Genomic DNA, 22,219 nt, shown 5'->3' with positions numbered 1-22,219 from the left:
TTAAACTTTAAGTTCACTTATAAACGTGTAAAGTTACATAACTTACAAAAAACACCCAATGTGAGAACAGTTAGAACAGTGAGTGAAGTGACATAAACAAGAAAAACAAAAACAACAGCAGCAAAGAAAGGCTGCACCCATCTCTCATCCCCCTTAGTCTAAGGCCGCCCGCTGTGCTTGGTCTTGGGCTCGCCACTACCCCTGCCCGAAGGTGGTGGCGCAGTGTTTTTCCGGTACACACCAAGATTCTTCTTTCTAACATCTCGGCCACTGGGCACCTCTTGAGGGTGTGGGGCGTCAATGTTACGTGGCAAGTTGGAGGGCCCAGGCGGCAAGTTGGAGGGCGCGGCTGTGATATATTCGCAGAGCACAGCACACACAGCTTCGAACATGGCAGGCAGCTCTGTCGGAAGCCTCCGGAATCTGCCTGGTTCTGTTTAATTATTCACTCGGCCGATGCAGTAAACAATACGTCCACATCCACAGTGTGGAGCTACAAACATTACAAGCTTAAAGACATTATACTTCTCCCTCCTTAATGAAGAAGCCATCATAACAAACATCATACATAACTTCCATGTTTATATATAACACAGGATATAAACGTATTTTTTTTCCATATTTACAAATTTAACTTTACTGCTTGTTTTCTGTTTCGAAGAGGGTACCTTCGCTCTCGAACAGAACCTTCCAAACATGGTGTCGATTTCACACTCATTCGAGGCTCATCCTGAGGAACGTTTTCCTCCACGGAATTTCCTTGATTTTCATTTGAACTCACTCTAACTTCAGGCTCTTTGTTTTCCTGACTCGGACTCAGGCTTTCATTCTGATTCTCTCCTGGATTTGTTTCCAGTACATTGGATTTAAGATTTGCTACTGGTGTATCAAAACTAAATGATGAGTCAGAAATAATTGAATCATTCCCACCTTCAACTCCTTCCATGTCTGTATGTAAAATATGATCAATATGAACAAACCTAAACTGTCCATTATCAAACATCTTTACCAAATATGTGCGAGGACCACATATCTTCACCACTCTTCCTGGTAACCACTTTACCCATTTATGGTGATGGTTCTTCACTCTCACCTTCTGGTTTAATTTCACACTTCTCTCTTTTACTCTACCTCTATCATGATTCTCTTTCTGTCTTAATTGTGTCTCTTCTACGGACTGTGCCAAATTTCGTTTTAACAACAAGAATCTGGTTCGTGGCTGTCGTTTGAGAAACAAATTTAACTTTACTGCTTGTTTTCTGTTTCGAAGAGGGTGTTCTACCAGTAGTTGTATGAGGAGTATTTCGTTATGTAATCAAAAAATTAGCCAATTTGTGATCCAATGACAACTGTTGTTTCCTTGGATTTGGATCTAACATTTGTTTTATGAGGGCACGTTTTTCAATTTGTACAGTGCTGCACCATTCGAAGCAGGATGGTATGGTGGAAGCTTGTTATGTTTCACACCATTTTTGCTCATGAATTGTGCAAATTCTTCTGAACAAAATTGTGGTCCATTATCCAAAACTATTTCTTCAGGGAGGCCAAATGAAGAAAATAATTTTCGTAAAATGTTCAATGTTTTACTTGTTGTTATTTTCCACATTGGAAACACCTCAACCCACTTCGAATGGCTATCAATCACAATGAACAATTGTTGTCCTTCTAATTCAGCAAAATCAATATGTAGCCTTTGCCACACCCTGGGAGGCCATTTCCATGGCTGTAATGGTACTGGGGGTGGTTGCTTGCTTACCGATTGACATGTCGTACACTGACTCACGATGTACTCCATATCTTTATCAAGACCTGGCCACCATAAATAACTGCGTGAGAAACTCTTGGTCAAGCACATTCTCAGGTGCTGTTCATGGAGGTCTCCTAATAATTTGGACTTGAATTTATTTGGTATAACCACTCTTGCACCCCACATGATACAATCTTTATCGACTGATAATTAATTCCTACGAATGAAGAATGGATGTGTATTGTTGTCTGTTACCTGGTTTGGCCATCCATTTGCAATATACTCATGCACCTTTGACATCACTGGGTCACGTTTGGTTGCTCTACCAATCTCTTCAGCTGTGACTGGCAGTTCATCAATGTATGAAAAATAAAACACTTCTTCCCTATCGGGTGTAACTTGTGATGGGGAAGGCAATCTAGACATTGCATCAGCATTACTGTGATCAGCTGATCATCTGCATTCAATATCATATGTATATGCTGACAAAATCAAATCCCATCTCTGCATTTGGGCTGCAGCTAATGTTGGAACTGGGGACTTTGGATGGAGGATTGCTGTTAGGGGCTTATGGTCCGTAATGATGGTAAACTTATGACCATACAAGTATTTGTGAAACTTCTTGCCCCCAAAAATTAATGCCAAAGCTTCCCTTTCAATTTGTGCATAATGACTCTCACTGGCACTGAGAGTGCGTGAAGCAAAAGCAATTGGTCTCTCCTCCCCACTACGTGATACATGAGAGATCACTGCCCCAACTCTATATGGAGAGGCATCACATTCTAGCTTAATTTCCTTTGATATGTCATAGTGAACTAACATGGTGCTCTCTACCAATTTGCTTTTACACTCCTTGAATGCTGTATCGCATTCTTTTGACCTCTTCCAATGGACCTGTTTTTTCAAAAGTTCATTCAGTGGATGTAATACTGTAGCCAAATTTGGTAGGAACTTCCCATAATAGTTAAAAAAACCCAAGAATGAACGAAGTTCAGCGACATTCCTGGGAGTGGGTGCATTTCTAATTGCATCCAGTTTTTCCTTGGTCGGATGTAAACCATCTTTGTCTACTCTGTACCCTAAGTACTCCACTGAGTTTTTAAATAACTCACACTTATGAGCAGACACTTGTACTCTGTGCTTCTCTAGCCCTTTGAGGACTTCATTCAATATGTTATTATGAATTTGCCTATTTGGTGCTGAAATTAGTATGTCATCCAAATAACATGCTACCCCTTCAATACCTTGCAAAATCTGGTTCATCACCCCTTGGAATATGGCAGGGGCGGAAGACACTCCAAATGGTAGCCTATTAAATTGATATAGGCCTCGATGAGTATTTATAGTCAAACATGACTTGGACTCCTCATCTAGTTCAAGCTGTAAGTAGGCATTTGTAAGATCCAGTTTTGAGAAGATCTGACCACCTGTCAGTGTTGTGAACAAATCTTCTATATTTGGCAATGTATTGGGGAGATTACCCTCTAGAACCTGGTTTACGGTTACTTTATAATCACCACACAATCTTACCTTACCATCGGACTTAGGTACAACAACAGTGGGTGTAGCCCAATTACATTGATCTATCTTACAAATAATGTTCTCAATCTCTAGTCTTTTGAGTTCCAGCTCAACTTTCTCCTTGAGTGCATATGGTACGGAACGTGGCTTGTAGTAAACCAATCTAGCGTCCTTCTGTACCCTGACACTCGTCTTGAAGCCTTGGATCGGACTGCCCGTTTCGCAGAACACCTTCGGATACTTCTCATCCATTGATGAAAATCTCGCTTCCACACAGAAAATCTTACTCCAATCCAGCTCCAGTGAGCTCAACCAATTTCTTCCTAGTAAGGCAGACTTGTCTCCTTTCACTACTATTAGAGGCAAGTTCTGAAATTGATCTTTATATTTCACCGGTACGGTGATACGACCTACCACAGGAATTTTCTCTCCCGAGTAGCCCCGCAGCTCTATCTTGGATTTCTCCAATTGGAAATCACGCAATTTGTTGAGGTACAGCGACTTTGGTACTACACTCACGGATGCACCCATGTCAATTTCCATTGGTATCTTGAATCCCGCAACATCTATGTGGATTTTGATGCTTTCCAAATCGCTATCCGTTAACCTCGTGCTCCTGATGACGTATAACTCTAACATCTCCTCGTCCTGTTGTTGTTCTTCCATACTATGTAGTCTTTTGGGATTTCCACTCATAGCTTTGAACGCTGAACTCATAGCTTTAAAAGCTGGTTTACCCTTCAGTCGGCATGTCTTCGCAAGATGCTCAGTCTTTCTGCAGAAGAAACACTCTGCCTTCACATATGGACAACTTTGAGCAATGTGTTGTCCCAGGCATCTATAGCATGACTTCGACGCTCTGTTAGAATTTCCAGTTTCTGAGACTTTGGGCCCCCACCATCTTTTACTTTGAACCTGCAGGTGATTTACCTCAGTTGACTGACGACCGTAATTATTATTTAATTCTCGGGAATATTATTTGGCCATGCCCATTGACCTCACTGTCTGACAAGCAATCTCAAAAGTCAAGTCATCCGTTGTCAATAACTTCCTTCTGATCTCATCATTTTTCACCCCACAAACAAAATGATCCCGTAATGCTCGGTTTTGAAAGTTTCCAGAATGACAGTGCATCGATAGCTTTTTTAATGCTATGATGTAATCACTGATACCCTCATCAGACTTTTGATTCCAAATCCCGAAACGATAGCTTTCAGCAATTTCTAACGGTTTGGGGTTATAGTGCTGCTCCAGCTTCATTAAAATCTCTTTAAGCCTTGTGTCCTTTGGCTCGTCAGGCACAAGCAGATTTACAAGGATTTCGTACAATGCCGGACCCACCTCTGATAAGAAGATCACTCTCTTACGTTCCAACACAGCCCGGTTCTGGACTGCATTGTCTGGAACTTCGATTATATTATTTGTCGTGAAATACATTTCTAGCCGATCCACATATGATTTAAAACGTTCCCGGTCGTGTCTATATTCCCCCAAATGTCCGATTACACCTGTGGGTGCTGCCATTTTAATCTCTAGCTGTTCACACTGTGTGCTGTATTTTATCTTGGATTTTGTAGCTTTTTTCCAAAGACAGAAACTTCCAAAGTCTCTCTGTCGGCTGGCTGAATCCTTCACCAACAAAATTTAAGCTTTAAATCATCCGAAAAAAATCCCATCCTCGTGGCCAAATGTGATTATATTCGCAGAGCACAGCACACACAGCTTCTAACATGGCAGGCAGCTCTGTCGGAAGCCTCCGGAATCTATCTTGGTTTGTTTAATTATTACCTCTGCAGTTGCAGTACACAATACGTCCACATCCACAGTGCGGAGCTACAAACATTACAAGCTTACAGACATTACAACGGCCTTGGCCTGTTCAGAGCTTGATGCGGAGATTGGAGTGGGTGTGGCAGTTGATTGTGTCAATGGGCGCAGGGTCTGGGCATGTTCCCTTATTGTAGCAGTTAACTCAGACATTCCCTCCCTCATGGCCTTGGTCATTGCAACTTTCATCCTTTCCACTACCTCTGACATTCCATCCCTCATGGCCACTATTCCCTCACTGATGTTAGCGGACATGGTTCCCATTTCCCGTGCCATTACTGTTACTTCTCCCGACAGTCTCGCTACCTCCTCACCTACCCCAGTTATGGTGTCCAGGAGTGATCGCGTAAGCTCAACGCTCTCCCCACCCAATCTGAACCACATCTGTTGCATCCTGCATCTCAGGAGAGCGTGGTCCATGTCTCCTTCCCCTCCCCCTGGATCTGGCTCGCGGCATCTCACTGGGAGGCGCAGGCTGAGACCTTGGGACCCTGGGTGTTCCCTGCTGATTCGCACCAGCACCACCACCACTATCACCACCACTGCTGGGACCTGTAACCTCGGAAAGTGGGGCCACTGGTGTGCGATGCTGCGGCACAACACCACCACCACCACTGGGACCTGCAACCTCAGACGGTGGGAAACCATAGAATGTCGAACCACTAATCACGGACGAGCCTGGCAAGTGAGATATGTTGACCTCCTCAAGATTCGGTAGAAGACTCCTGTCATCGAACCCCTCCTGCATCCACTCAAAGCGCCCCTCACGCCCATGTTGTTCTGGAGGGTCGCTCTCCTCTTCAGGCTCGTCTACGTCTGAATCTTGATTTGGATCATCAGGAGGATTGTCCTCAAGTTCTGCAACATATAACAGAACAGTTACATGGTCAGCAGCAGAGGGGGGGGCAGGATGGGTGGCATGAGTTGGCTCACACATAGCAGGCCAGGCAGCAAGTTGATTTAAAAGGCCGCGATGACTTTTCATGACTTACCCTCTCCCTCGCGTGTGGGCCCAGCTTCTGCGGTATTGATGGTTCTTCTCCAGGCAGAACCCATCAAAGCAGCGACCCTCTCTTCCAAGGGTGTCAGTGGGTGCAGATTTGCTGGTCCTCCTCCTGTTCGAGTTGTTTCCCTTTTGTTGTGGGACAGTTTCTTCTGCAAAGATTAAAATGCAACTTTTTAGAGAGGGTGTCTTTCTGCTGGGTGAGATATATACAGCTGGTCATATTTGCAACTGAAATTACATTGAATAAATGGAAATATTACTTACACTAACTACTTGACCAAGGTCCTGCCACTTCTTTTTACACTGCCTTCCAGATCTCTTGTTCACCAATCCGCAGAGTTCTTCTGCAACTTCATTCCAGCGTTTCTTCATCTCTTTGGGGTGGCCTCTGCTGGTATCCAACTCCTGCCATCTGTTTTCAATGATAGTAACTAGTGACTTGAGTTCCTCATGCAAGAAATTCTTTGTTCTTGGTGTGCATTGCTGCATTATTGCTACAACTGATCGAGAGACACTAACAGCACTTTTGCAATGCTCTGAGATACTTTTCCACTGCACTTAATCAAACTGTGATTTTTCAAAACACACAGTCCTCAAAGGCACTTAACAACACTTTTGCAATGATCCCAAACTCGTTTCCAGGCATACAACAGTTAATTTCAGAATATAACACAGGCAGGACACTGCTGCTTGCATTCAGCATTTAATTCACTTCGGAGCGCTCCTTCTGGCATGCAATGAAAAGCAGCTGCGATGCACTTTAAAAATGGCCGAGTGCCAAGTTTCGGCGCTATTGCGCATGCGCACACATCGGGCCGACATCACTGCGCATGCGCGCAGGTGCTGGTAATGTTTTCTGCGCTGGCCTGTTGCTCCGCCCCCCTACTCCACAATGCATGCCACGCTGGGACTCCGGAGACTCGGAAGAGCGGCCAGGATGGGGCGACTTTTTTTCGGCACCGTTTCCAGCACGCAAAGTCGGTGCATTTAAGGTAAGTGCACCGAAAAAAGGGGTTGGGCAAAATTGAGCCCTATACTCCATCTGCCAAATTTTTGCCTTCTCACTTAGCCTGTCTTTATCCGTTTGCAGATTTTTTGTGTCCTCCTCACAATTTGCTTTCCCACCCATCTTTGTATCATCAGCAAACTTGGCTACATTATACTCGGTCCCTTCATCCAAATCATTAATATAGATTGTAAATAGTTGAGGACCCAGCACCAATCCTTCGGCACCCCACTAGCCACTGTTTGCCAAACAGAAAATGACTCATTTATCCCGACTCTGTTTTCTGTTATTCAACTAACCATCTATTCATGCTGATATATTACCCCCAACCCCGTGAGCTTTTATCTTGTGCAGTAACCTTTTATGTGGCACCTTATCGAATGCATTCTGGAAATCTAAATACACCACATCCACAGGTTCCCCCTTATCCATCCTGCTCATTACATCCTTAAAGAACTCCAGAAAATTTGTCAAACATGATTTCCCTTTCATAAATCCATGCTGACTCTGATTGATTGAATCGTGCTTTTCCAAATGTCCCGCTACTGCTTCCTTAATAATGGACTCCAGCATTTTCCCAATGACCGATAAAGCCAAGTGCTCAAAGAATTGGAGTCACTCATTTCATTGCGCCTCTGTGGAGAATAGCTAATCAACTAAAGACTTTCACACCTAAGGGATAACGATAATTATTCTCTCCTGGTTAATTATATCTATATCTATCCCTATTGTAAACATATGATGAGCTCACACAATTAAGACCATTAGGCATATTGCTATTATTGCTCAAACTATTTCTCTCTCACAGAAGATGCCATTTCTCTCGAGTATTAGTTTAATGCATGGCACATCATACAGAATCCAGGCAGAATAAATGTTGATAAAGAATAGGGCCTTCTCCTCTTGCTGGGCATGCTCCTCCCAATCCTACATTTAAAGAGTATGGGCCACCGCTCCACTGCCACCCCTCCCTCCCCCCTCCCAAATCTCCAAGATCCTTCACCCACCCCCACCCCTGTCTCCAAACTTGCGGCCTCCCCGGCTATTGATCTCCGACCACTCCCCCCCCCCCCCCCCGCCCAACCGGCCGCCCCACCCCCCCCTCCCTCCCAATCGCCCCCCCGGCCACTGATTTCCCGCCCAGCTTAGTTACCGACAGCCCGATCATCGTTGCCTCTTGGTGCCTTGCCAACTTAATGGAAGTGAAAATGAGGCTCGAAGACCAATATCAGGGGCACTGTGGGCTTCAACATTCACGCGCAGGACTTGTAAAATTTGCCATGCCCAAATTTCTAACCTGCTGTGTTTGCGTTTCGGTCGGTTAATAATGGTACAGGGGTGAAGGGCGGTGGTGGTGGGGTGCGGGGCGGCAAGGGTGGCTCTCAGCCTGAGAGGGCTAAAGGGTAAAATTGCTGATCAGCAACGATCACGTATGGACCCCACAGCAGTTGTTAGGCAGCTGCGAGCCCCTAGGTTAACCATTAGTGCCCAAACCCTGGCAGTCAGAACAGGTACCCCAAGCGTCTGTGAACCCCTACGAATAGTTTATACCCCAACGTGGGAATAGATACCCCAATGTTTGGTGCTGTTGTAGGTAATCGCCCCTTCCAATGGATAAATTAATATTGTTGAGTAACCAGAAACAGGCCGCAAAATTACGTGGGGCATGATATCTTATCATGCTAAAGTTCACTGGGTCAGGAGAAAAAAACGGCAATTTACAAGCAAAGATGAGATGAAAAGCGGAGTCTGATATTGTTCCTGAGATGGTTCATATTAATATAGGTTGCAATAAGTTCAATAGAAACCAGTGCAAAGGAAGCACCGGCTAAGCGAAGGGAGAAACAGTTAAATCCAGGGATGGTCCAACATGAGCAAGATTTCCGGCCAGAGGAAAGTAAACCAGGGGTATTCAACATCCAGGGGTATCCAACATTCAACATTCAGGAAAGATAGAATAAAAGGAAAAGGAGGTGGGGTAGCATTGCTGGTTAAGGAGCAAATTAAGGCAATAGTTCGGAAGGACATTAGCTTGGATGATGTGAAATCTATCTGGGTAGAGCTGCAGAATACCAAAGGGCAAAAAACGTTAGTGGGAGTTGTGTACAGACCTCCAAACAGTAGTAGTGATGTTGGGGAGGGCATCAAACATGAAATTAGGGGTGCGTGCAATAAAGGTGCAGCAGTTATAATGGGTGACTTTAATATGCACATAGATTGGGTTAACCAAACTGGAAGCAATACGGTGGAGGAGGATTTCCTGGAGTGCATAAGGGATGGTTTTTTAGACCAATATGTCAAGGAACCAACTAGGGGGGAGGCCATCTTAGACTGGGTGTTGTGTAATGAGAGAGGATTAATTAGCAATCTCGTTGTGCGAGGCCCCTTGGGGAAGAGTGACCATAATATGGTGGAATTCTGCATTTGGATGGAGAATGAAACAGTTAATTCAGAGACCATGGTCCAGAACTTAAAGAAGGGTAACTTTGAAGGTATGAGGCGTGAATTGGCTGGGATAGATTGGCGAATGATACTGAAGGGGTTGACTGTGGATGGGCAGTGGCAGACATTTAGAGACCGCATGGATGAACTAGAACAATTGTACATTCCTGTCTGGCGTAAAAATAAAAAAGGGAAAGTGGCTCAACCGTGGCTATCAAGGGAAATCAGGGATAGCATTAAAGCCAAGGAAGTGGCATACAAATTGGCCAGAAATAGCAGTGAACCCGGGGACTGGGAGAAATTTAGAACTCAGCAGAGGAGGACAAAGGGTTTGATTAGGGCAGGGAAAATGGAGTACGAGAAGAAGCTTGCAGGGAACATTAAGACGGATTGCAAAAGTTTCTATAGATATGTAAAGAGAAAAAGGTTAGTAAAGACAAACGTAGGTCCCCTGCAGTCAGAATCAGGGGAAGTCATAACGGGGAACAAAGAAATGGCGGACCAATTGAACAAGTACTTTGGTTCGGTATTCACTGAGGAGGGCATAAACAACCTTCCGGATATAAAAGGGGTCGGAGGGTCTAGTAAGGAGGAGGAACTGAGGGAAATCCTTATTAGTCGGGAAATTGTGTTGGGGAAATTGATGGGATTGAAGGCCGATAAATCCCCAGGGCCTGATGGACTGCATCCCAGAATACTTAAGGAGGTGGCCTTGGAAATAGTGGATGCATTGACAGTCATTTTCCAACATTCCATTGACTCTGGATCAGTTCCTATGGAGTGGAGGGTAGCCAATGTAACCCCACTTTTTAAAAAAGGAGGGAGAGAGAAAACAGGGAATTATAGACCGGTCAGCCTGACATCGGTAGTGGGTAAAATGATGGAATCAATTATTAAGGATGTCATAGCAGTGCATTTGGAAAGAGGTAATATGATAGGTCCAAGTCAGCATGGATTTGTGAAAGGGAAATCATGCTTGACAAATCTTCTGGAATTTTTTGAGGATGTTTCCAGTAGAGTGGACAAGGGAGAACCAGTTGATGTGGTATATTTGGACTTTCAGAAGGCTTTTGACAAGGTCCCACACAAGAGATTAATGTGCAAAGTTAAAGCACATGGGATTGGGGGTAGTGTGCTGACATGGATTGAGAACTGGTTGTCAGACAGGAAGCAAAGAGTAGGAGTAAATGGGTACTTTTCAGAATGGCAGGCAGTGACTAGTGGAGTACTGCAAGGTTCTGTGCTGGGGCCCCAGCTGTTTACACTGTACATTAATGGTTTAGACGAGGGGATTAAATGTAGTATCTCCAAATTTGCGGATGACACTAAGTTGGGTGGCAGTGTGAGCTGCGAGGAGGATGCTATGAGCGACTTGGATAGGTTAGGTGAGTGGGCAAATGCATGGCAGATGAAGTACAATGTGGATAAATGTAAGGTTATCCACTTTGGTGGTAAAAACAGAGAGACAGATTATTATCTGAATGGTGACAGATTAGGAAAAGGGGAGGTGCAAAGAGACCTGGGTGTCATGGTACATCAGCCATTGAAGGTTGGCATGCAGGTACAGCAGGCGGTTAAGAAAGCAAATGGCATGTTGGCCTTCATAGCGAGGGGATTTGAGTACAGGGGCAGGGAGGTGTTGCTACAATTGTACAGGACCTTGGTGAGGCCACACCTGGAGTATTGTGTACAGTTTTGGTCTCCTAACCTGAGGAAGGACATTCTTGCTATTGAGGGAGTGCAGCGAAGGTTCACCAGACTGATTCCCGGGATGGCGGGACTGACCTATCAAGAAAGACTGGATCAACTGGGCTTGTATTCACTGGAGTTCAGAAGAATGAGAGGGGACCTCATAGAAACGTTTAAAATTCTGACGGGGTTAGACAGGTTAGATGCAGGAAGAATGTTCCCAATGTTGGGGAAGTCCAGAACCAGGGGACACAGTCTAAGGATAAGGGGGAAGCCATTTAGGACTGAGATGAGGAGGAATTTCTTCACCCAGGGAGTGGTGAACCTGTGGAATTCTCTACCACAGAAAGTTGTTGAGGCCAATTCACTAAATATATTCAAAAAGGAGTTAGATGAAGTCCTTACTACTAGGGGAATCAAGGGGTATGGTGAGAAAGCAGGAATGGGGTACTGAAGTTGCATGTTCAGCCATGAACTCATTGAATGGCGGTGCAGGCTAGAAGGGCTGAATGGCCTACTCCTGCACCTATTTTCTATGTTTCTATGTTTCTAAACAGATTCACCAGTCCCCGATACAAATTGTACTCTGACAGAACTCGTAAAAAGGAGGGTGGAAGAAGTTACAAGTTTGTTTATTTGCGGAAAGGCAATGTCTAGAGCTCCAATTAGTGAGGATATCAGTCAATTCCCAAAATCCACTCATTAAAACTTATGACTACAAAAGGTGTCAACTATGGCTCAGTGGATAGCACTCTTGCCTGTGTCAGAAGGTCGTGGGTTCAAATCCCGCTCCAAAAACTTAAATAGTTAATCTTGGTTAACAATCCAGTGCAGTACTGAGAGAGGAAAACACCTAGGGACCGATTTTCAGCAAGGCCTCTGCCCGCCCAAGTGCCGCCCAAAGTGCCACCGATGGCCGCCGAGGTACCAGACGCTACCTTGGGCGGGATATTCAGGAAGAAGGTCCCTTGAAGGTCGGCGGGCAGCAAATGGGAAACGTACGCCACCAATCTGGGCGGCAGCGGGCAGGAGGTCGCATTCTCGGCGGCAGAGGTGCTTGCCGCCCCAAGTGCCACCGAGGATGGAGTCGGGCCCACGGAGGGTCAAAGACCTGAAAATAAAAATCACAAATAAAAAATACAAAACTATCCGAAGACCTTCAGGGGACCCCATGCAGGTACATCGCTGTGGAAAATTAAAAAAAATGTTCCGTTTTTTCAGGTTCTTCAGATTTACCGTTGGGGACAGACCAGCCTGCAGCCAATGGTCTACCCCTGTTCTGCCACCGAGTCCTGCCGTCGCCACCCACAGTAATCTGGGAGCTCGGAGGCGGAGATCTCAGTTGCGCCACTCAGCCGTACGTTGATGTCAGCGGGCGGTTCTCCCCTCCCGCCCGCTCCAGGCCACCTCCAAAGTGGCACTGGGCAGATCTACAGAAGGAATGGCAGCGGGAGTGGGCGGCAGTCGGTGGCAAAGGGCAGTAGGCTGCTGAAAATTGGCCCCCTAGAAACCAAAAATATAATACTGAATAGTCAGCTTGGATTTCAAAAGGAAAAGTCTTGCTTGTCCAACATCATTGAATTATTTGAAGAGTTAACAGAGATTAATGCAGTAGATGTAGTTTTTCTAGATATCCAAAAAGCCTTCGATAAGGTGCTAGATAATAGATTAATGATTAAGGTCAAAGCATATGGAATCAGAGGACCAGTAGTAGAAGGGATAGCTAGCTGGTTCAAGGCAGAATGCAGAGAGTCGGGGTAAAGGGTAGCCATTCAGAGGGGCAGAAGATGGGCAGTTGTGTCCCACAAGGATCAGTACTGGGACCACTGTTGTTCACAATTTATATCAATGATTTAGACTTTGGAATCAAAAACACAATTTCTAAATTTGAGGACGACACTAAATTGGGGTAAATAGTCAATTGGAAGAAGGACTGCAACAAAGTACAAGAAGACATTAAGAAACTTGCAGAATGGGCATATGATTGGCAAATGAATTTCAGCACAGATAAGTGTGAGGTATTACAGTTTGATAAGAAAAATAAGGGGTCACATATTACTTGGAAAATAAGAATCTAAATGGGGTAGAGGAACAAAAGAATCTCAGAGTACAAATACCTAAACCACTAAATGTAGCAGTGCAGTTTAATAAGGTCATTAAAAAGCAAACCAAGCACTAGGATTTATTTCTAGAGGGACTGAACTGAAAAGTAGGGAAGTTATGCTAAACTTGTATCGAACCTTGGCTAGACCACACTTAGACCACACTTCGTACAGTTCTGGTCGCCATATTATAAGAAGGATATAGAGGCACTGGAGAGGGTGCAAAAAAGATTTAGAAGGATGATACCAGAAATGTGAGGTTATACCTATCAGGTAGGATGAACAGGCTGGGTCTCTTTTCTCTTGAAAAGAGAAGGCTGAGGAGTGACCTAATAGAGGTCTTTAAAATTCTGAAAGGTTTTGATAGAGTGGAAACAGAGAGAATGTTTCCACTTGTGGGGAAGTGCAAAACGAGAAGCCATCAATAAAGATAGTCAACAAGAAATCAAATAGGGAATAAAGAAGAAACTCTTTAACCAAAGAGTGGTGAGAATATGGAACTCTTTACAGGTAGTGGTTGAGGTGAATAGTATAAAAGTACTTAAGGGGAAGCTGGATAAGCATATGAGGGAGAAAGGGATAGAGGGTTATGCGGTAGAGTTAGATGAGCAAGGATGGTAGGAGGCTCGAATGGGGCATAAAAGCTGGCATGGACTAGTTGGGCCGAATAACCTGTTTCTGTGCTGTATATTCTATGTAATTCAATGTAATTCTGTATAAAATGTGAACAATTATTGTCATGTATCTTATATTATTATATATAACTGTATCCTAACATGCTATACATGACTATAATAAGATATGACCTGTAACCACCAGCATACCTTACCACCAGGGGTGCATTTGCAAGAGGCACTTGCCAGGTCTCAGGCAAGTGCAGCATTTCAGAGCTGTGAAATAAAGGTGCAGGTCCAGAGTGACCTTGACTTCACTACATGCCTCATGTGAATCTGTACTGAGGGGACAGGACTTTACAGTGGCGACGAGTTACGGGATTACAGAATCCACAGAATGGCGAACAACGGATCAGATGAAAAGTACAATGCTGGAGACAATTGGGAGGACTTTATAGAAAGGCTCCAGCAAAGCTTTGTAACCAAAGATTGGTTAGGAGACGACAAAGCAGACAAGAGAAGAGCCCATCTCTTGACCAGCTGTGGTTCGAAAACATACGCTTTAATGAAGGATCTGCTGGCACCCGAGAAACCAGCAAGCAAGTCGCTTGAAGAATTGAGCACACTGGTAAGACACCACCTGAAGCCAGCGAGCAGCCTACACATGGCCAGACACAGGTTCTACAACTACAGACGCTGTGTGGGCCAGAGCATACCTGACTTCGTGGCGGAACTTCGGAGGTTGGCTAGTTTATGTGATTTCTCTGATGACCTGAGGAGAGAAATGCTGAGAGACTTTTTCATTGAAGGAATAGGCCACGCAGGCATGTTCCGAAAGCTCATAGAGACCAAGAACCTGACATTAGAGGCAGCAGTACTGGTTGCACAGACATTCTTGGTAGGGGAAGAAGAAACGAGGTTGATTTACAATGCAGGTACGACAACTAACGAAATATCGGAACAAGAAGTTCACAGCATTAAACAAGCTGCTACCCCCACACACAGACAAAACCGGGAGAACAGGCTCTCGACAGCTGGCAGTGGCGCCAGAAGCCATCGAGGGCCACAGGAACGGCCGTTCACACCTCATCAACCCACAATGCGAGCAATCAACTACAAACTGAGAGAAGCTCAAGAGACATCAGCCAGATGAAGCTCATTCTTTGCAAGCAGTCTGTGCTGGAGGTGTGGGGGTAGGCACTCGTCAAGGGGATGTCGAGTTCAGCAGGCTGTTTGCAGGAACTGTGCATATACAGGGCATTTGGCCCACATGTGCAAAAAACGGCAGCTCGGCTGGTATACGAATCGGATGGGTCGGAAAGCGGACCAGAAGATGGTGGGGACAGTACCCGGGACACCGATGTACAGCGGGTCAACACGATCAATGGCCGCTGCTCCTACAACAGGACGCCTCCTATAATGATGAGGGTCCTACTCAACGGGATACCTGTCAACATGGAGCTGGATACGGGAGCGAGTCAATCTCTCATGGGCGCTCAACAAATCGAACAACTGTGGCCGCATAAAAGAGACAGACCAAAACTCACAAGGGTCGACACCAAACTAAGGACCTATAACAAAGAAATCATACCAGTCCTCGGCAGCGCCATGCTCTCTGTCACACACAAAGGGACAGTGAACCAACTTCCCCTGTGAATTGTCCCCTGAGACCCCCCAGCACTGCTGGGGAGAAGCTGGCTGGCAAAACTAAACTGGAAATGGGATGATGTCCATGCCATGTCATTAGAGGAACGGACCCCCTGCTCAACAGTTATAAAGCTATTGGAACATCTCTTTCAGCCAGGTGTGGGCACTTTCAAAGGGGCCAAAGTCAAAATCTACATCACACAGGATGCTAGACTGGTCCATCACAAGGCCAGAGCTGGATCCTATGTGATGAGGGAAAAGATTGAACACGCACTAGATAGGCTTCTGCGGGAAGGTATTATATCACCTGTGGAATTTAGCGACTGGGCAAGTCCCATCATCCCAGTCATGAAGCCTGATGGATCCGTATGAATCTGTGGGAACTACAAATCTACCATAAACAGAGTCTCCCTACAGGACCAGTACCCACTCCCCAGAGCGGAGGACTTATTTGCCACATTGGCTGGAGGTAAACTTTTCTCAAAACTAGACCTCACATCTGCGTATATGACGCCAAAATTGACCGAGGATTCCAAGCTACTCACCACCATCAACACACATCGAGGCCTTTTCATGCACAATCGATGCCCATTCGGCATCAGGTCGGCAGCTGCCATATTCCAGCACAACATGGAGAGTCTGTTCAAGTCCATCCCGGGGACGGTTGTATTTCAAGACGACATACTTATCACGGGCAAGGACACCGACTCCCATCTCCGTAATTTGGAGGAAGTACTAAAGCGGTTGGATCGGGTAGGCCTACGAGTCAAGAAATCCAAGTGCCTGTTTCTCGCACCCGAGGTTGAATTTTTGGGCAGAAGGATTGCCGCTGATGGAATCCGCCCAACAGAGTCCAAAACAGAAGCAATTCACCTGGCACCCAGGTCCCGGAATGTCTCAGAACTGCGCGCCTTTCTCGGGCTACTCAATTACTTTGGGAACTTTATGCAGAACTTAAGCACGCTGCTGGAGCCTCTCCACGTGCTACTCAGGAAGGGGTGCGATTGGTTTTGGGGGGACGCCCAGGAAGGCGCCTTCAATAAGGCACGCAATCTTCTGTGTTCCAACAGTGTTTTGACTTTTTGATCGAGGTAAAAAGCTAGTTCTCACATGTGATGCATCAGCGTATGGGGTCAGGTGCGTTTTGCAACATGTCAATAGTGCGGGCAAATTACAACCCATAGCTTATGCCTCCAGGTCACTTTCGCGGGCGGAGGGCAGGTACGGAATGGTAGAGAAGGAGGTGCTCGCGTGCGTGTACGGTATCAAAAAGATGCACCAATACCTTTTCGGGGCCAAGTTCGCGTTCGCAACCGACCACAAGCCCCTCACGTCCCTCCTATCCGAGAGCAAGGCAATAAATGGCAACGCCTCGGTGCGAATTCAATGGTGGGCACTCATGCTGGCGTCCTACGACTATACCATAAGGCACAGACCAGGCACAGACAACTGTGCCGACGCGCTCAGCAGGCTACCCCTGGCGACCACGGAAGGGTCTGACGAACAGGATTGTGAGATAGTCATGGCAATCAATGCCTTTGAGTCCACAGGTTCGCCCATGACGGCTCGCCAAATCAGAGCCTGGACGGCCAGCGACCCCACGTTATCCTTCGTAAAAAGATGTGTCCTAACCAGTGACTGAGCAGAGGCTCGTGATGCCTGCCCCGAGGAGTTAGGCGCATGCATGAGCTATCACTACAAGCAGACTGCCTGATGTGGGGCAGCCGAGTAGTCATGCCTGTGCGAGGCAGAGAGGCATTTGTCCGGGAGCTGCACCGCGAGCACCCGGGGATCGTTCTCATGAAGGCCATAACCAGATCTCATGTCTGGTGGCCTGGTATTGACGTGGACTTGGAGCTCTGCGTCCGAAGGTGCACCATTTGTGCCCAACTCAGCAATGCCCCCAGGGAGGCTCCTCTGAGCCCCTGGCCCTGACCTATCAAACCATGATCATGGGTGCACGTAGACTATGTGGGCCCATTCATGGGCAAAATGTTTCTCGTAGTTGTAGATGCATTTTCAAAGTGGATCGAATGCACCATTTTAAACTTGAGCACACCTCCACCACTGTGGATAGCCTCGCAACCACGTTTGCAACGCACGGAATCACTGACATATTGGTCAGTGACAATGGTCCGTGCTTCACCAGTGCAGATATCCAAGATTTTATAATTGACCACGGCATAAATCACGTCAAGACGGCACCGTTCAAGCCGGCCTCCAATGGCCAGGCGGAGAGAGCAGTGCAAATCATTAAACAAGGCATGCTTAAAATCCAAGTTCCCACGCTGCAGGGTCGCCTGTCGCGACTGCTGCTGGCATACAGATCTCGTCCGCACTCATTGACTGGGATCCCCCCTGCGCAACTGTTGATGAAAAGGACTTTAAAAACAAGGCTCTCATTAATCCTCCCAGACATGCACAAAATCGTTGAGGCAAAGCGCCGTAAGCTGACTGAGTACCATGACAGAAATTCGAGGGGGAGATGGAATGAGATCGGGGACAAAGTGTTTGTACTAAACTATGGCAGGGGTACCAAATGGCTTGCAGGGACAGTAACGGGCAAGGAAGTAAACAGGCTACTGGTAGTACAAATGGACAATGGCAAAACCTGCCGGAGGCATGTAGACCAAGTCAAAAGCAGATTTACCAACAACACTCCGGGACCAGAGGCAGACTTAAATGTGGAATTCATACCACACCTGGTGGACAGACAGAGGGAACAACCTGAGGAAAGGGCAATCCCAACAGACAGCCCAGGCGAGTCAACAACATTCACACCAATCGAAACTGACAGCCCAGGTGAGATACCAGCAACCACACCCAAAGAAAAACAGACACCAAGGCAAACAACTGAACCACAACTCAGACGCTCCACGCGAGAGCGTAGACCACCTGAGAGACTGAACCTATAAAGACAATAAGACCTTGGGGGAGGGTGATGTCAAGTATCTTACATTATTATATATAACTGTATCCTAAGATGCTATACATGACTGTAATAAGATATGACCTGTAACCACCAGCATACCTTACCACCAGGGGTGCACTTGCAAGAGACAGGTATTTAAGGACAGGTCTCAGGCAAGTGCAGCATTCCAGAGCTGTGAAATAAAGGTGCAGGTCCAGAGTGACCTTGACTTCACTACATGCCTCGTGTGAATCTGTACTGAGGGGACAGGACTTTACAGTTATAATGACATTGTAGATTCCATGATCTCCTGGAAGTGTTCCTGGTCACCCTAATTCCGCGCGGATCAGCAGGCTCAGGGCTGCGACCACTATTTTTGCCCATGCACTGAAGATCAAATAGTGGGCGTTGATATCTTTAGATAAAGCAAACAGTCATGTTTTAATTATCTTTCTGAGCACGCACTAACCACTATTCTCAATGCTTCCAGCCTGAATGCTGTTGCTAAAACCAAATAATTTATTTGGGCATTGGAAATATGTTTAAAGTCACGCAGCAAGGCCGGTCAGCAAAGGCCCACCCAGTGCCATTGTTTTTAGGTCTGAGTAGCAGCGGCGATGAGTAACATTTTCTCAGGATATTCGCGACCCTTTAATTGGGGAGGGCGGAGCTACGATAATTAATATCTCACTGTTTTTGGCTATGAGTAAAGCAAAAGACCCAGGAAATTATGGCGTGGCGCTTGTCACTTCCCCCCTCTTTCTTTGGCGCCATTTAAACAGGTCTCAATATAGACGATATTCTTGCAATATTGAAACAGTGTCACCGTTTATTCTCCAGTATCCCTATCCCTGCACTGCCCATGTCCCAGTAACAAATGAGGTGGAGCTGCAGAGGAGGTGCAGCAATATTAAGGTGGCATCTAAGTGGCCATCATCAAAATTTGGAATAATACAGGTCATTTCGGCCATTGATCTTGCCTATTCCTCTGGACATTTTAAGGTACTAAGGGCTGGATTTTTGGCTTTGATGTTTTTGGGGCGATAATGGCCAGTGGAGCGGGAAGGTTAGCGCCCGGGAACAGTTTGCGCCTCATTCGGTAAGCTTGGGCCGCTGGGCCCTGTGTCAGGGGGCGCAGCACTAAGGGAGGCGTTGTGCACCTCTTTTAGAGTGTTAGGATGGGGAACTCCCGAGTTAAAGAGGCCGGGCCGGGAGAGCGCTCTGAGAGAAGTCTGGGGGGAAAAAGAAAACCTCAAGGAAATACCACAAAAACATTCCCAAAACATTGCCCACGCCTCCACAACACAAATCACAAAAAAAATTAAAATGAAAAAAACAATCACATTTGCCTTAGGAGTCCATTATTTACCTCTTTGCCGACGGAATCGTTGGACCGCCTGATTTCCCGGGCGGTCATCGCGGGGCACGTTTTCCGGTGGACAGGTCGGGCAAGAATCAAAAGTTGCGTGGTGTCGCAATCAGGAGTGTCGCACGCCAGGCACAGCTCTTCCCGGCGGTATTGCTCAGCACTGCCGCTAAACCGGACCCGAGGATCGCTGCGGGGCGCTGAAGCTGACCACCCGGCCAAACCACCTCACCGCTGCCATTGCCGCCACTGCCATTGCTGCCGCTCCGGGGCGAAAAACGGAGCAGAGAAGACCTGAAAATCCAGCCCTTCCTGTGCAGCACAAGTGTCCCATGGCCATGAACATCAAAATGAACAAATGTTTTAGTCATGTAAATGTGATTCAATAAGCTAAGGGTTCAATATTAAAACAAGGCGATGCAGAGGAAACCGCCTCATTCTTTTACTGTTCACAGTGAGGACCGTTCTTCTCAACCACACTTCATAGGTGCTGACATGAAAGCCTACTGTAAAATTGTGTTGGTGAAGTCACTTAGTCAATGACTTGAAATGGCACATCAGGACTTTTGGGACCAGGAAAAGGACAGTTTATCCAATCACTTCTTTATTGATCTCTTGGGCCATGTAATGGATCAAAACCCTTTGGGATCATTGACATAGAAAGACGTACATTGTATTAGCGTAATGGCTAACCCAGATCTTAAAGGACGTATGTCCAAAGCATAGAACTTTTTATTTTATTCATTTTTGGGAGATGGGCACTGCTGGCAAGACTGCCATTTATTGCCCACCCCTTAGTTTCCCTTGAGAAGGTGCTGAGCCACATTCTTGAACCGCTGCAGTCCGTGTCATGAAGGCACTCCTACAGTGCTGTTGGGTAGTGAGTTCCAGGATTTTGACCCAGCGACAATGAAGGAACAGCAATATATGTCCAAGTCGGATGGTGTGTTCGTTGCCCTGTAGGGGGTGGTGGGTTTGTCAGCCTTTTCTGACCTTGATGGTTCGAATCGTCCCACTCCCTGGTTCTACGGCTTAGAATTATTTAGGGGATGTGATAGATGTAGACAGACAACTGTTTGGTGCAAGAACAAATATTTTATTTAGAAAATAGCACACCACACTAAATAACTTAATAGCATATAACAAAATGTACAGAAAAAGGGGGAAACCGAATACGCAACGGGTACAGAGGTTATGCAGTGAAAAAAAAACACCTTCCACCACTACACTAACTAAGCTAGGCTCTGAAATTGCAGGGACTATGCTCACCAAAGGATTTCTCCACAGTTTAGACCAGTTGCACACTGCTTTCTCTCTCCTCAATCTTGTGAATTCTTTGGCTGGTTGCGGTGTCTTCGGTATTAGCACTGGTCGACGTTTTGATGGTAAATCATTTTTTTCCTTGAGTCAGTGCTGGATGATTGTTGGTTTTTCAGTGACTCCGAGGCTTCTTGTTGGATCTTTTTGTTGTGTTGCTGTAAGCTCGTGTGGCAAGTTAGAGGCATGTTTCAATGCCAGAGTCAAAGAGCCCAGAGTCCAAGTGCTTTTCCAGAATGTTCTCTGGTATGTTTTCTTCAAAAGTGTTTCCTCAGCCCAAAGGTTACCCCAGCCCAAAGGTTACCCCAGCCCAAAGGTTACCACAGCCCAAAAGTTACCACAGCCCAAAAGTCAACACCAAGGGCCCCAGTTATACCTGAGTGCACAATTGATTTTTGATGACTGCTTTTGTGTGATTTTGTCAGGCTGATCAACTCTAATGTGATCCCTTTGTGAGAATTTTGGTGGGCTGATTGAGCATTAGCATGCTGCAAGATTCCCAAAGATGTTGATGGGGTTTTCAAGTGGTGCTGTTCGAATGTAATCAGATCTTGATGCTGTCCATTGTGTGTTTTGCTGATGCCAGGGTTTTTCTGTGTAGCTGTTTTAAGAACTATTAAAATATGTATGTATCTGGGTCCCTGGTAAGTGGGCTTTTGTTAGACTGCTAATGACTCCCTGGGGCCTGCCTCCCAGGTGGGTTAGCAGCCCTATGCAAACCCAGCATACAATTTAAAATGTCCAAACTCAATCGAAAAGGCCTTAGTTTAGTTTAGTCCAAAGGCGCCTAATAGTGAGATATTTCTGTCCACATTTCTCCTCCAAAGGTCTAACACAGTTTCCTTTTAAATTCCAGACACATGTCAGGGAACAATACAGGGAGACAGAGGGAAACAAAAAGGAGACAAAAACAAAAGACAGAAAAGAGATGAGTAAAAGTGGAGGGCAGAGAAACCAAAGGCAAGAAACAAAAAAGGCCACTGAATATAAAAGGGCTACAGGAGGGGTATAAACTAAAAATCAT

The 22,219-nt window shown here is 45.9% G+C and overlaps 1 pseudogene; it reads right to left on the bottom strand.

Annotated features, from left to right (window-relative positions):
• Positions 1-19,929, bottom strand: part of LOC139266572 (cytochrome c oxidase subunit 1-like) — a 29,708-nt pseudogene extending 9,779 nt beyond the window's left edge.
• Positions 19,930-22,219: the final 2,290 nt, after the last annotated feature.

The sequence above is a fragment of the Pristiophorus japonicus genome, chromosome 7, assembly GCF_044704955.1.
Source record: "Pristiophorus japonicus isolate sPriJap1 chromosome 7, sPriJap1.hap1, whole genome shotgun sequence".
NCBI classification, from domain to species: Eukaryota; Metazoa; Chordata; class Chondrichthyes; family Pristiophoridae; genus Pristiophorus; species Pristiophorus japonicus.
Note: the sequence above shows the minus strand (reverse complement) of the source record. Positions and strands in the feature narration are given on the sequence as shown.